The sequence below is a fragment of the Lontra canadensis genome, unplaced genomic scaffold (assembly GCF_010015895.1).
Source record: "Lontra canadensis isolate GAN:19392208 unplaced genomic scaffold, GSC_riverotter_1.0 scaffold123, whole genome shotgun sequence".
NCBI classification, from domain to species: Eukaryota; Metazoa; Chordata; class Mammalia; order Carnivora; family Mustelidae; genus Lontra; species Lontra canadensis.
In genome coordinates this window covers 4,494,193-4,509,634 of record NW_022631117.1, presented here as the reverse complement: position 1 = coordinate 4,509,634, position 15,442 = coordinate 4,494,193, and the positions used below count along the sequence as shown (strand labels likewise).

Below are 15,442 nucleotides of genomic sequence, written 5' to 3'. Positions count from 1 at the left end.
ATTCATGCTGTCAATTAGCAGTTAACTTAACATCATTAATCAGGGCTAATATTATTAATTAGTATTGTTAGTAATATTAACATTAGTAATTAATATTAACATTAACTGATATTGATGTTGGTATTTATTATAAGAAAGAATTTATTAGTCTAGCAATTATACATACCCTTCAGGGTGGTTCTGATGATGAAATGACCATTGACTTGGCATATATAGTAAGTACTCAATAAATTCTAATGAGTATTATGAAGAATGATACATGTTTGTGTCCAGTTGTTCACGGAAGTGTGACAACTCAGGAAAGCAGGCAGTACAGTGTAGCAATCAAGAGCATGGGCTCCTGAGTCTGCCAGAATTGGGGTTCAGTCCCCGCCATATCACTCTCACCATACCACTCTCACTGGCTCTGTGACCTTGGACAGACGACTAAACTCCTCAGATCTCAGTGTTCTTTTTTTTTTTTTAAAGATCTTATTTATTTATTTGACAGAGAGAGAGAGAGAGATCACAAGTAGGCAGAGAGGCAGGCAGAGAGAGAGAGAAGAGGAAGCAGGCTCCCTGCTGAGCAGAGAGCCCACTGTGGGGCCCTATCCCAGGACCCTGAGATCATGACCTGAGCCGAAGGCAGAGGCTTTAACCCACTGAGCCACCCAGGTGCCCCAGATCTCAGTGTTCTTGTCCTTGGATGGGGATAACAGAAGAATAGAATCTACCCCAAAGCTGTTGGCACCGTTTAGTAAGATGTCACCTGGAAAGAATGGAGCACAGAGTGTCTGCTCGAGGGTGAAGTTGTCCACATTGGTGTTGTAGAGACACGATGGCCCGCTACCAAATCCCTGTTATTTAGATGTCATTTCCTTTCCAATAATCACGGGTAGGAACAACTGAGTCACTCATTTTCATCTGCTTTTTGTCATGAGGGTCTGAAATAGCAGCACAAAAATAGACTTAAGGATACTTTCTAAAAAGCACTTAAAGATTTTCAAGATGATACACCGCATTCCCAGCAGCCAATCATTTCTTCAGAACAAGAGAGCCAGATCTTCAACAACAATTCCCTCATGTAACCAGGTACTCTAGTGTCTGGGGGACTTTGAGAGGAGAGACATACTGTCAATACACAGAAATGTTCACAATAAAGGGACGTTAGTCCTTCAGGCACTCTGAGATGGAGCACAACTACTATTTCATCACAAACATCCAACGGCTCATATAGTTCTAGAGGAAAGATAAGGTGGTCCAAAGATTGCACTGTTTCAAATGCATTTTGTAAAAAGTAATAATAGTAAGATGATGAATTTAAACATTGTCACTGCATTAAAATTCTTAACGTTGATTTTCCTAAAATACGTCCGTCTTTTAAACAAACAAACAAAAAAAAAGATGGCGCTGGATGCAGCATAGGGAGGAAAGAGAAGAAGAAAAGCAGTTATTGACTATCGGCCACATGATACAGTCTCGCTTAACCCTCCTATTGTCCATGTTATCCCCATGTTGCTGGGGAGAAAACAGGTCCAGGAACAGGGCGGACCTTGTTCTAGAGCACACAGGGAAGCAGAGATTCGAACACGGGTCTATTTAATTTCAAACAGCATAGTCACTCCACACCTGACCCTTGCACTGCCCCCTATGACCTCAGTGCTCTTGAACAAGTCATTTCGTTTATCTGTCTTGTTGCTTAGGTTGCCTTTGGCTTCATATAGTAGAGTAACTAACACCTGTTTAAACAATAAATTTAATTTTCTCACATAATAAAAACTTTGGAAACAGGTGGTTCTAGAGAAGGGACTGCAGCTCGAGCCCTCAGTTCTCTCTTTCCACTCTGTCACCTTCAGTGGGAAAGCAAAGTCTTCCATCCAGCACTGTACAAAGCAGCTCCACGCATCACACAAGCAACTTCCAGAAGCAGGAAGTGAGTGGAGGGAGGAGACTTTCTGTATGCCTCTCTCTTTGATCAGAGAGGAAAACCTTTCTCAGAAGCCTCCCTCCACACCCTTGTCAGTGGACTTCTCCTTTGTCTCACTGACCAATCTAGGCCACATGACCAGCCATAAAGGTGGCAAGAGAAATGGGATCACCATGCTTGGCTTGTAGCAGTAATGACAGTGGCCAGGGACACCTTCCCTGAGATCAAGAGCTCTTGGCTTGAAGTCCTGATAGGGTTCTGCTGTCAAGAAAGACCTGGAGGTAGGAAGGCCAATGAGCAATATCCAACATGGTCTGACTTGGGCCTCCATTGCCTTTTCAACCAGTGAGAAAGTTGCTCTGGGCCACCTCTCAATGAGATGGAGAAGAAAGCTCTAGTACAGTTAAAAAAACAAACCAACCCCCCCCAACCTGAGACAGATAAAAACACATCAATGAACATATGCACTGTCCACTCAAGTTCTTTCTCTATCCCTCAAACTACACTGATCTTCTATAAGTCTTTAATCAAGTCTTTTCACTTTTAATCACTTTATCTTCTATAAGCCTATAAGCTTTTTTTTTTCCCCCACCAAAGCTGCACTGGACATTCCTTTTAAACTGGCTTGTGAAGATGGTCATCCTGGGTGTGGGAGGGGATAGATAGGACCTTGTCCTTCCTTGAACTTCCTCCTCCCCTGACCCTACCATCCTAACATCTGATACCATCAATCTAGGTATAGGAACTAGTCCTGTTGAAAGAGAAGGAAGTCAGGAAGGAAGGAAGGAAGGAAGGAAGGAAGGAAGGAAGGAAGGAGTGGGAAGAAGGAAGGAAGAAAGGGAGGGAGGGAGGAAGGAAAGGAGAAAGAGAAAAGAAAGAAAGAAAATACAGTGAAATTGTCCACTGCAGTAGCATAATGGATAGACCCAGAAAAAATCGGTTTTCTGCTTGATTTCTAAGTGAATTTTATTTGACCACAGGTGTATCCCAAAAGAAAATTTTTCTATCACATTTTGTATTGTGCTAAAAAAAGATCAGCAGTTGTCACATTTTCTTTAAAAGCGACTGTCAGATTAAATCTTGTAACAGCTTAGTGACTTTAAACACCTCCCCAGAATGGTTAAGGGATGTGCACTATGGTAAGAATTCTCATTTATTATTTTGTATTCAGTATTTTACCATCAACCTCTTACCCCGGGGAAATGCTGAAACTGAATACTTGTCAAAACATAGCCTTTCTAAAATTGCGGTACCGCAAAAACTGTATTTGCACTGTAACTCAGATTCTTGATAACACTATCTTTCTTCCCACGATGTAGAAAATTTCCTTTCCTTTCTTTACGGGAAATGTTCTTGTTTTTCCACAGGTTTTTTTCAAAAGGCTTACAGCAGACCCTTTTTACCTCTCCAATGATAGTGATTAAGTCATTTCGACCTTTTTCTCTAGTTCTTTTAATTGCTTCTTGAGCTGGGAAAAAATATGGAGTGTCTGACTCTTCTTTTTTCTTTTAAGATTTTATTTATTTATTTGACAGACAGAGATCACAAGTAGATAGAGAGGCAAGCAGAGACAGAGAGGGGGAAGCAGGCTCCCTGCTGAGCAGAGAGCCCGATGCGGGGCTTGATCCCAGGACCCTGGGATCATGACCTGACCTGAAGGCAGAGGCTTTAACCCACGGAGCCACCCAGGCGCCCCGAGTGTCTGACTTTTCTGAGCAAGCACCCCAACTATTTCCTCGAGTAAAATGAAGTGAAGAGGGAATAAACAATTACCTTGTGAGTCCGATCGGTCCTCACTGTGGATAGTCAGTCTGGAGCAATTTACCCCACCTTGGTCTCAACAGCCTTGGAAAGAGGAAAGGCCAAAAAGTACCTGAGTTAGGACCAAGTTACCCCTTTATCTGGCCTTGTCTGTGCTTTCATTCGCTCACTCACGATCAGTAGCTGTACCCTTCCTGCGTGCCAGGCGCCAACCCTTCCAGGCACTGAGGAAACAGCAACAAAGAACACAAAGTTCTCTGCCCTCCAGAAGTTCATACCCACCCTGTGCTGGGCAAAATTAACATCCTCCAGTGATCCCAGGAGCTCAATTGCAGGCCGTATCTCTGGAATAATCGTTCGTAATGTTTGATGTGTAGAGGTTAAAAGATGCAAAATGCTAGTATTTGATTTTTTTTTTTTACCTACAGAAATGAGAATTTCAGAAGGTTGGAGCTATCATTATCAAGTGAAATACTCATAAGGATTCTATAAGGTCGGTAATACATCCTCTCTACTTTACATATGGGGAAGGGAGGCTGGGAGAAGTTCAGTAATGTAGGCACTTGGCACAGCTGGGCTTTGAAGTCAGATCTGTTTGATTCAGAAGCCAGAGCTCCTAGCCTCTACCCTACACTGCCCTCCTAAGTTAGGATCGCTACCTCCAACCAAGCTGTTTTTCGCAGCAGGGACCACATTGTCAGTTACTGATATATTCAGTTAAAAGCAGAAATCTGGACTTCACAAACTGAGCAGTTCTAATGAAATCAATTCTACAGATACGTATTGCCTAGCCTGGATCTGAAGCGTCCAAAAAATTCGTGCGAAATTTCTTACAGATTTGAAAAGTTATTTTGAAAACAGTCTCATTGCATGTTTGAAATCAAATGATTGGAAGAATGAAGACTATTATAAAATACGTGCTTAATCTAAAAGCAGGATATTCAGGTCACATTCCTGGTCCTTCCCTACAAGTTGATGTCCCTGTCATACAGCTTATGTCTGATGATATATCACTATATTCTCAGGCCACCTCGTTAAGGAGGGTCAAGGTCTTTTTTTTTTTTTAACTCTTCCTCTTTCATCTTTTGACGATATCCACTAACAAATTTTTTAAAGATTTTATTTATTTATTTGATATATAGAGTGAGACAGTGAGAGAGGGAACACAAGCAGGGGGAGTGGGAGAGGGAGAAGCAGGCATCCTGTTGAGCAGGGAGCCCAATGCGGGGCTTGATCCCAGGCCTCTGGGATCAGGACCTGAGCCAGAGGCAGATGTTTAACGACTGAGCCACTCAGGCGCCTCTCCACTAATAAATTAATCAACAAAGCCTAATAGTGCTACAAAGCTCATCTCTTAAATCCAACATTACATCTCCCCTTGCTACTGTTCAGCAGTATGAAGGCAGAGCAGAAAATGACACCGAGGGTCCAGGTGCACCCATGTTTTTGTTCACCCAGAAACATGTGCAACAAAAATGCTGCAACAAGAATGTGGGGCTTCTTGTTTTGCAAAGATTTTTTATTTTTATGAGGGAGGGGAAAGGGCAGAGCGAGAGGGAGAAAGAGTCTCAAGCAGACTCTGAGCTGAGCCTGGAGCCCGACATGGGCCTCGATCCCATGACCGTGAAATCATGACCTGAGCCAAAATCGAGTCTGCCACCCAACTGGTTGAGCCACCCAGGCACCCCAAGAAGGCAGGGTCTCTTGACCTTGTTCTACTTGTTTGTCCTGTATCCATGTGGCGCTCAGAGCATCAAGGGAGTGTGGCTGTCCACTTGGAATCCTTGACAGCAGAATCCCCATGAAAACCTGAAAGACTAAACTCAATAGAAATTTGAAAATAAAGTTGCCTGCATGGGAGGCTCCTCAGTGGAGGCTGGATACCGGCTACTCTGTGGACGTACTGTGAAAGGTCAAATATCCGATGAGTACAGAAGTGAGATCAGGGGAAAAGTTAAAGAGGCTCATTCATCAGACCTCAGTATCTGCCCCCCCCCAGCCTCCCCTGATCCTATGTGTTAGTTTCCTAGGATTGTCACAATAAATTACCACAAAATAGTGGCTTGAAACCACAGAAATGGATTCAATTTTTGCCTCCATTATCTCATGTCTGTCTTCCCTGTGTGGGTCTGTGTCTTCACATGACCTTCTTATAAGGATGCAACTCATGGGCTTTAGGCAGCCCCCCAATCCACTATGACCTCATCTTAATTTTTTTAAAAGATTTTATTTATTTATTTGACAGAGAGATCACAAGTAGGCAGAGAGGCAGGCAGAGAGAGAGAGGAGGAAGCAGGCTCCCTGCCGAGCAGAGAGCCCGATGCAGGGCTCAATCCCAGGACCCTGGGATCACACCCAAGCCGAAGGCAGAGGCTTTAACCCACTGAGCCACCCAGGTGCCCCGACCTCATCTTAATTTAACTATTTCTGCAAATACCCTAATTCCAAACAAGGCCACAAACTGAGAGGGCACGAATTTTGAGGGGGACACTATTTAACCCAATATACCTTGTAGTAGGATTTAGTACTAGCAGTACTAGTGGGTGCTTGATAGGACAAGTCTCTTCTGTAACTTTTTCTTCCTATGGGAAAACAAAGAAAAACAAAACTCCAGTTTTGAAGGGAATGTATGCAATAGCAGAATCTGAATGGAATGTTTTTGGGTGCTATTTTGTTTTTGGTTTTTGTTTGTTTGTTTTTTAGATTTTATTATTTATTTATTTGACAGAGATCACAAGTAGGCAGAGAGAGAGAGAGAGAGAGGGAAGCAGGCTCCCCACTGAGCAGAGGCCTGATGCAGGATTCGATCCCAGGACGCTGAGATCATGACCTGTGCCGAAGGCAGCAGCTTAACCCACTGAGCCACCCAGGTGCCCGGGTGCTATTTTTTAAGCTCCCCCTTTCTTGGAAAACACAGAAGTGGGAAATGTGTTCACAGCTTCCCATTAATAGATGGTGTGAGTGACTGGCCTCTGATTCTTTGGAGTCAACTAGTCCATTCTCAGGACATCTTGGTGTTGCTCACCTCCCAACCTTTTGCCTTTCTACCAAACCACATACCAACCAGCTTCCAGAAACATCAGCTGGGTAATCATTGTAATTTCAGAGAAAACATAGATGATCTCATCAACTTGGGCAAAGACTCTTGGAAGCAAATACCATGACACCGCTCAATTATCACATCAAATAATCATAATATTACCCATTATCGACTCAATTTGTGACCATCTTATTCACATGGCCATTGGTTAGGACTGTTAAGAATGCTACAGTTTGAAACCAGCCGATCTGGATTCTCTGAACAGGCTACAAATTCCAGGGCTTTCCCATTCTGTGACTCCTCAGAAGGGGGCCTCATTCACAGTGAAGCTTGCCCACCGCAGAGTTGACGAAGACAGCCCAGCTCTGCTTCTAAAGGAGCAAAGACTTCTTGCCATTACCATTACTTTTATCTTTGAAATGGAAACCTCAAGATCATCTGGAGAGCTTTCTTCTTTCTGCTCAGGATTGTCTGTTTTGTTCCCTTCATGATAACATAAAAGCCTCTCACCCTATCCCAAGGACAAGGCTGAATGAGATGCAAGGAACTGTTGAAATCCTCATGTTTGCTCAAGTTCTGGTGTGGAGGGAAAATTCTATTGCCTATCAACCATATTTTTAAAAACTAAGCATGTCTGGTCTGTTCTTCACAAATTTACCAATCAGATAAATCCTTCACCAAATAAGAAAAGAGCTTACTAGTAATTCCCCGGGAAAGATTTGCATTGACCGATATTTCAAATCTATTTCATCCCTGTCACCTGACACATCATTTTGTGCAAAAATAAGCCAATCAGAAAGAACTTCAGAAGGTCATTTATTGTTGGTGGTTTATAATTATTTATGTCATTGAATGGAAAGACATTTTTTTTGCTGTGACACAGATCCAAATATCCCCATTCTGCACCCCTACCTCAACTGTGTGCCTCAAACAACAAGAGAACTCATAAAGAAGCCCCTAGCAGGACTCAGATTGACCTACTGTGTTCCTAAAACACAAGTATACATGATAAACATAATGATGGAAGTCAAGGCGGCATGGGTGTGACTTATTCCAACCCTTTTCATTGGTCTTTAAATAAACACATGTGTTTACTACCCTTCCACTTTGGACAACTTTTTTTTTTTTCTGTCATTTGCTGTATGGGGGAAATGTAGCTTCATGAAACACTTTTTCCTACAAAGTATGAGCTTACAAAACAACACAAATGTCTAATGATGTGTGTGGGTGTGTTCACTTGCTTGGGTTTTTTTTTTTTTTACATCTTTATGGAGGCATAATTGACAATTAAGTTGCAGTATATTTAAAGTGTAGGGGTCCTGGGTGGCTCAGTTGGTTAAGCATCTGCCTTTGGCTCAGGTCATGATCCCCAGGGTCCTGGCATCGAGTCCTGCATCGGGCTCCCCGCTCAGTGGGGTGTCTGCTTCTCCCTTTATCCCTTTCCCTGTCCTCCCTCTCCCAAATAAATAAATAAATAAAATCTTAAAAAAATAAAGTGTACAACATGGTGATTGGATACACTGTGAAAGGAGTCTCACTATCAGATTAATTAATGCATTCATCACCTCACATAGTGATTTTTTTTGCAAGAATGCTTAAGTTTTACTCTCAGCAAATTTCAGTGATACAAAACAGTATTATCAGCTATAGTTAGCATGTTATACATTAGATCTTCAGAACTATTTCTTTCTTTCTTTCTTTCTTTTTTAGAACTATTTCATCTTATAACTGGAAGTTTGTACCCCTTTCCCAGCCCCTTTCAATTTCCCCACTTCCCAGCTCCTGGCAACCCCCAATTCTACTCTCTGTTCCTATGAATTTGACTTTTTTTTCTTTTTCTTTCTTCATTTTAGACTTCACATATTAGCAATACCCTGTAATATTTATCCATGTTGTAAATGACACAATTTCCTTCTTTTTAAAGACTGAATCAGATTCCATTGTATCTGTACATATACCACGTTTTCTTATCCCTTCATCCATTAACAGGTACTTGTTTCCACACCTTGGTTATTGTAAATAATGCTGCAATGAACATGGGAGTACAGATATCTCCTCTAGATAATGGTTTCATTTCCTTTGGATATATACTTTGTAAGAAGGATCGCTGGATCACATCGTAGTTCTATTAACTTTTTGAGGAGACTCCATCCTGTTTCCCACAGTGGTTGTACCAATTTGCATTCCCACCAACAGTGCACGAGGCTCATTTTTTTCTCCATAACCTGTCCAGTATTTGTGGGGTTTTTGTGGGCTTTTTTGGTCTCTTTGATAGTAGCCATCCTAAGAGGTAGAATTAGAGGTAGAATCTCACTGTTGTTTGGATTTTCATTTCCCTGATGCTGAGTGATGTTGAGCATCTTTTCATGTGCCTGTTGGCCATCTGGATGTCTTCTTTGGAAAAATGCCTATTCAGGTCCTTTGTCCATTTTTAAATTGGGTTATATGTTTTTTTCGTTATTGTTCTTGTTATTGGGTTGTATGTGTTCCTTGTGTATTTTGGGTATTAACCCTTTATCAGGTATGTGGTTTGCCAATATTATCTCCCATTCTGTAGGTTGCCTTTTCATCCTGTTTAATGTCTCCTTTGCTGTGCAAAAGCTTTTTAGTTTGATGTAGTCCCACTTGTTTGTTTTTGCTTTTGCTGTCAAAAAAAAAAAAGTTATTTCCAAGACCAAGGTCAAGGAGCTTATTCTCCTATGTTTTCTTCTTGGGGTTTTATGATTTCAGATCTTATGGCCAAGTCTTTAACCTATTTTGAGTTGGTTTTTGTGTGTGCTGTAAGACGGGGGTCCAGTTTCATTCTTTTGCGTGTAGCTGTCTAGTTTTCCCAACACAATTTACTGAGGAATCTGTCCTTTTCCCCATTGCGTAGTCTTAACTCCTTTGTTAATTAATTGTTAATTAAAAATTAATTGACCATAGATGCATGGGTATATTTCTGCACTCTGCTTTCTGTTCTATCGAACCATATGCTTTTGACTACGAAAGCTTTGTAATACAGTTTGAAATCAGGAAGTGTGCTGCTTCCAGCTTTCCTCTTTTATCTAAAAATTGCTTTAGCTATTCAGGGTCTTTTGTGGTTTCATACAAATTTGAGGATCATTTGTTCTGGTTTTGTGAAAAATACCATTGGAATTTTGATAGGAATTACACTGACTCTGTAGATTGCTTTGGATGGTATAGACATTGGAACAATATTAAGTCTTCTAATCCATGAGCACAGAACATCTTTCCATTTATTTGTGTCTTCTTTATTTTCTTTCATCAGAGTCTTACTGTTCTCAGTGTACAGATCTTTTACCTCTTTGGTTACATTTATTCCTATGTATTTTATTCTTTTTGATGTTATTATAAATGGTATTGTTTTATTTTTTGAGGCATTTTAGAATGCTTTATTATTTTTCTATTTAAAAAAAAATATAGAGGGGTGCCTGGGTGGCTCAGTGGGTTAAGCCTCTGTCTTCAGCTCAGGTCATGATCTCAGAGTCCTGGGATCGAGCCCCACATCGGGCTCTCTGCTCAGCAGGGAGCCTGCTTTGCGCCCCCCCACCCCGTCTGCCTCTCTGCCTACTTGTGATCTCTGTCTGTCAAATAAATAAATCAAATCTTTAAAAAATAATATAGAATGCAGGTGCCTGGGTGACTCGGTCGTTAAGTTTCTGCCTTCAGCTCAGGCCATGATCCCGGGGTCCTGGGATCGAACCCCACATCGGGAAACCTGCTTCTCTCTCTCCCACTCCTTCTACTTCTGTTCCCTCTTTCACTGTGTCTCTCTCTGTCAAATAAATAAATAAAATATTTTTTAAAAATATACAGACTGCTTCATGAATTTGCATGTCATCTTTGCACAGGGTTCATGCTAACCTTCTCTGTATCGTTCTAATTTAAGCATAAGTGCTACCAAAGCAAGCACCATGGTATTGTCTTCTTAATTTCTCTTTCTGATATTGTCTCGGGTCATGATCTCAGGGTTGTAAGATGGAACCCCACCTCGCACTGGGCTCTGCGCTCAGTAGGGAGTCTGCTGAAGTTTCTCTCTCCCTCTGTCTGCCGCACTCTCACTCTGTCTCCCTAAAATAAATAAAGAAATCTTGAAAAAAACAACAACTGACTTTTGTATGTTGACTTTGTATCCTACCTTACTAAACTTCTTTATTATTTCTGACAGTTTTTTGGCTATGGTCCTTAGGGTTTTCGATGTTTAATGTCATGTTGTCTACAAATATAGACAGTTTTTTCTCTTCGCTTACAATTTTGCTTCTTACTACTTCTTCAGATGCCTCTTATCTCTTTTTCTTGCTTGATTGTTCTGGCTAAGACTGCCAGCACTGTGTTAAATAAAAGTGGCAGGAATAGGCACCTGCATCAGAATTACCTGTGATAGTTCCTTAAAAAAATACAGATTTCTGGGCCCCTCCAATTCCTTTTCTCTTTCTGCACATTGGCGTGCCCCAGATTCAACTTCTGCTGTCTACCTTGACTGACTTTCCTGTTAACTATTCTAACTTCTTTAGTCTATTTTCAACACAGCAGTCAGAGTGATCCTTTAAAACTCTTAGGTTAGATCCTGCCTCTCTTCTTCTCTCCTCAAAACTTTCCAGTGTCTGCAGTCACAGGGTCCTTCCTCCAGAGTTCAGTTCTCATGGGGCTTCTGGACTGTTCTTTTCTCTCCTTGTACCTTTAGGCCAAGGAGTCACTTCCCCCTACCTCAACCCTGTTACTTCTGTGACCTTGTCTCTTATTGTCCTCCCCCTAGAGTCATTCAATTCCAGCCAGCAAGCCTCCTTGATGTTTCTCAAGCCTATTTCTGCCTCAGCCCTTTGTTTTTGGCCCAGATACCCACATTGATTATTACCTCACTTTTTAAAGGACCCTGCCCAAATGTCACCTTCCCTGAGAGTCTTTCCTTTTTTATAAAATAGCAACCCTGTCTACGCTCTGCTGGGCACTCCCCAGCTCTCTCACTCCATCTTATTTTCTCCATATCATCACCTAGCCTATTATGGATCCATTGTTTGTTTACTACCTGTCTCCCTACACTAAAATGTAAGCTCCAAAAAGGAAGAGATTTTTAAAAAATATTTTCTTTTTTTAAAATACTTTATTTATATGACAGAGATAGAGAGAGCACAAGGAGGGGGAGTGGCAGGCAGAGGGAGAGGGAAAAGCAGGCTCCCCGCTGAGCAGGGAGCTCCATCCCAGGACCCTAGGATCAAGACCGCAGACAAAGGCAGACGCTTAACCAACTCAGCCACCCAGGCACTTGAAAAGGAAGAGTTGTTTTTTTTTTTTTTTCCCACAGCTCCAGCCCTGGTGTCTAGCATGGCACACAGGAGACCCTAAAAAAAGCTTTTTGAATAAATGAATGAATAACCCATATATAGGCATGTAAATGCCACGATTAAGATGGATACGCACTAAATTGGTCATACGGTTACCTCTGGGGGGTGCGATTATGGAAAGGGGACTTTCATTTTTGACGTCAGCTTCTCTATTGTTTGAATTTGTATAGCAAACATGCATTACCCTTGGATTACAAAAATAGAAATAATAGGGATTTTGAAAAGAAAATGAGCTTTCAAGGGCCAAAAAGCTGCTTAGGAAATTAGGTTGGGCAGCAGGTGGCAGGGTTGATTCAACTTGTGCTTGGCTCTGCCATGCTGGTGTGCTTTGGAGCCCACAGGCACGATGGCTGGTGCTGGTGGAATGCCAGGGACCGTGATGTGAACAGAGCAAGCAAGGCTTCAGTGAACACACAGCGCGATGTGATCAGTGGCGTATCTGGGTGTGGGGTTACTGCAGATAGTTTTTCAATCTTCTGTGCACTTTTGTGTATATTTTGATTTCTTTTCCAGATGAACATGTAGTATGTGTGGACTAAGGAAGAGAAAAGCATTTTACCTTTGGAAAAGAACATTTTAAAAAGTATCAAATCTTGCTTTCCACCCCATCCCCCCAAGTAGGAGGCTACCCCGGGGTTCAGACTTCAGAAGTTCCCTGCCTGTGCGAGCCTCAAGGGAAATGCTTTCAGCTAACTTTGGGTAAAGAAACTGGGCATTCAGCTTTACCCATGTCAGTAGGCTGTGGGATCACAAGGAGTTTGGAGTCACTGTTTTGAGACTTCAATAAGTTCACGACTATAGTCCGTATGGGTCTCTATAGATGCATACTGAAGGAAGAAAATCCAGAAAAATAGTTTTACAGACCCTTTTCTCTTACTCACCTCCCCAAGTTTCTTTCTGCTTGATAACAGCTGCTCTCCCCAACAGGCTTTTCAAAAACAGGAAACTAATGATTAATGAAAGGCACAGCTTTACAGGGCTGAGGTTGGAGGTGGGGGTGGGGGGCATGGGGCCGGTACTCCCACTGCCCGCTGAGCCTGACCATCCCTCACGCCACTTGGTCTCCAGGATCTACATACACATCTGCCGTTGGGGTGAAGATTTTGTTGTTAGTGTCCCCCCACAATGCACCCACACCTACCGCACGCAGACACACATGTGTGTGCATGCACGTGGACACACACACACATTTAGCCCTGGACAGGAAGCTCAGGATCTCTCCCAGGGTCTCTGGTCTTCTCTGTCTGCTCCATTCACTTCTTTCCGTTGACTGGTTTCCTCCTCACTTTTGCTCATAGATGGTCCCTCACTTTTGACCCCATCCCACGTCTTTCTTAGAGCCTTTCAGTCTCAGATGGTGGCTCAGAGTCCCCGCGGCCCTCTACCCTATGCCCGAGAAAGGAATCTGATTGCTCAAGTTTATTTTCTGAAGCCAGGCCACGGGAGTTCCACAGAGAGCGTTGACCTTCCTGTGAAACGGCCATCCTTGGTCCAATGCCCACCGATCCCGCTGTGATCAGACAACATAGGGAAGGGCCGGGTCTCACAGACATTTAGGCTCACAGAAGCAACATACAGATTCTCTGCGGAAAAGCAGGCAAATTATTAGCATGTCTAGTACAGCAAGCCTGGAAACTGCGGTCTGATGCGAACCCAGACCAAAGGGCTCTGTCCACTGATAAGGACTTACAAATCCTACATAATATTCATGTGTCCCATCTACTCTCAGAGAATCCCAGAATCGTCAGGTCCAAAGGTTCATTCTGCCCACTGACGCCTTGTCCCAGCCCCTGCTCACTGGTCCCCGCTCAGTCCCGTCACTGAAAGAAAATGTAAATTCATGATACGTTCAGCCATGCAAAGGGAGGAACTACCGAACATGTTGTAACGGAGAGGAACCTTGAAAACGTGCTAAGGTAAAGAAGCCAGTCACAAAAGACCACACACTCTGTGATGCCATTCGTGTGGAAGCCCAGGATGGAGACATCTGTAGATTAAGCTTAAGATGGGAGGTGGGGAGTGGGGGAAGGGAAGCAAGAGCTAAACAGGGTGGGGTTTCTTTTTGAGGTTAGGAAAATCCCACATTTCCAAAATGAACTCTGGCGACAGTTGCACCTCTCTCTGAACACACTAAAATTCACATCTCTCCAGAACTCAACATGGCAGAACTGCAAACATCCCTTTTCTCGGACTGGTGAGAAATCGTTCAAGCGAGGAAAAATATTAGACACTTTAACTTCCAGTTAGTGTTGCCTCATCATGAGATGAGTCATGACACGCACGGAGACACAAATCCCAACAGAGGTGGTCAAGCGTGGTAGTGAAGCTCCACCCCGGAGCGCACGATTCTCTGCCACTACTTTTAAGAATAAAAGCACGAGGGGATAGGCGTGTGGGAGACAGCATTAGTCCTTCCCAAAGAGTGGTTACGGTGGACAGAACAATTGCTCTTACCCGTGGGAAGTGTTGCCTTTAGACGTGGGACAGGCGGTGGCCAGGAGGGCAGAATTTCTTTCAGAAAGTGGAAAATGGCCCAACTCATTGGAATGACCAACGAGTGATTTTCCAAAACACAGCCGCCCTTGTCGCACTTCAGGATATTATCTCCAAGTAATTTTAAAGATAAGCAGAGCAGCGCTGTGCTTCCAAAACTAATAGCAGAAAAGAAATAGAGGGAAAAGAGCAGGACAGACAGGGCATATCATGGGGGACACAACCAACTGTGGGGATAGCTTTGCCGAGTCTGACCTTCCAAAAGGCCAGTCTATGTTCCCTAGCTCTCAATTTAGAAGTCTGGCGTCTCTGTTAGCAGTTTTTATTTTTTATTTATTTATTTTTTAATTTTTAAATGATTTTATTTATCTATTTGAGAGAGAGACAGTGAGAGAGAGCATGAGAGGGAAGAAGGTCAGAGGGAGAAGCAGACCTCCCCACAACCCGCCCGGGGAGCTGGGAGCCCAATGCAGGACTCGATCCTGGGACTCCAGGATCATGACCTGAGCCGAAGGCAGTTGCTTAGCCAACTGAGCCACCCAGGCGCCCTCTGTTAGAAGTTTTTAAATGTGTTTAGCTATTATATATCTTGTACTAACATAACGTAATAAAAAAAATAAAATAAAACAGGAACCTATTGCTAGCACACCGACACGGGCTCACAGAGAGCTCATACAAATAGCAAAGAGCAAAACACGGTTTCCATTTGTAAGTCCTTCCATTTCCATTTGTAAGTCCTTTCCAGTTTATTTAGCTGGTGCTAAATAAACAAACAGCAAACAAACAACCAAGATGGGAGTCATAGCCTTTATTACAGAATTTTAAAACAGGGAGATTGAATCACTTGAACTGACACTGGAAATTACAACAGAGAACAAGGTAAAGCAATTCATATTT

The 15,442-nt window shown here is 42.7% G+C and overlaps 1 non-coding gene across 1 annotated transcript; it reads right to left on the bottom strand.

Moving 5' to 3' along the window:
- Nucleotides 1–10,516: 10,516 nt before the first annotated feature.
- Nucleotides 10,517–10,623, bottom strand: LOC116857421. The gene has a single exon (XR_004380752.1). It is a non-coding gene; the product is annotated as a U6 spliceosomal RNA (small nuclear RNA).
- Between the last annotated feature and the right edge of the window lie 4,819 nt (nucleotides 10,624–15,442).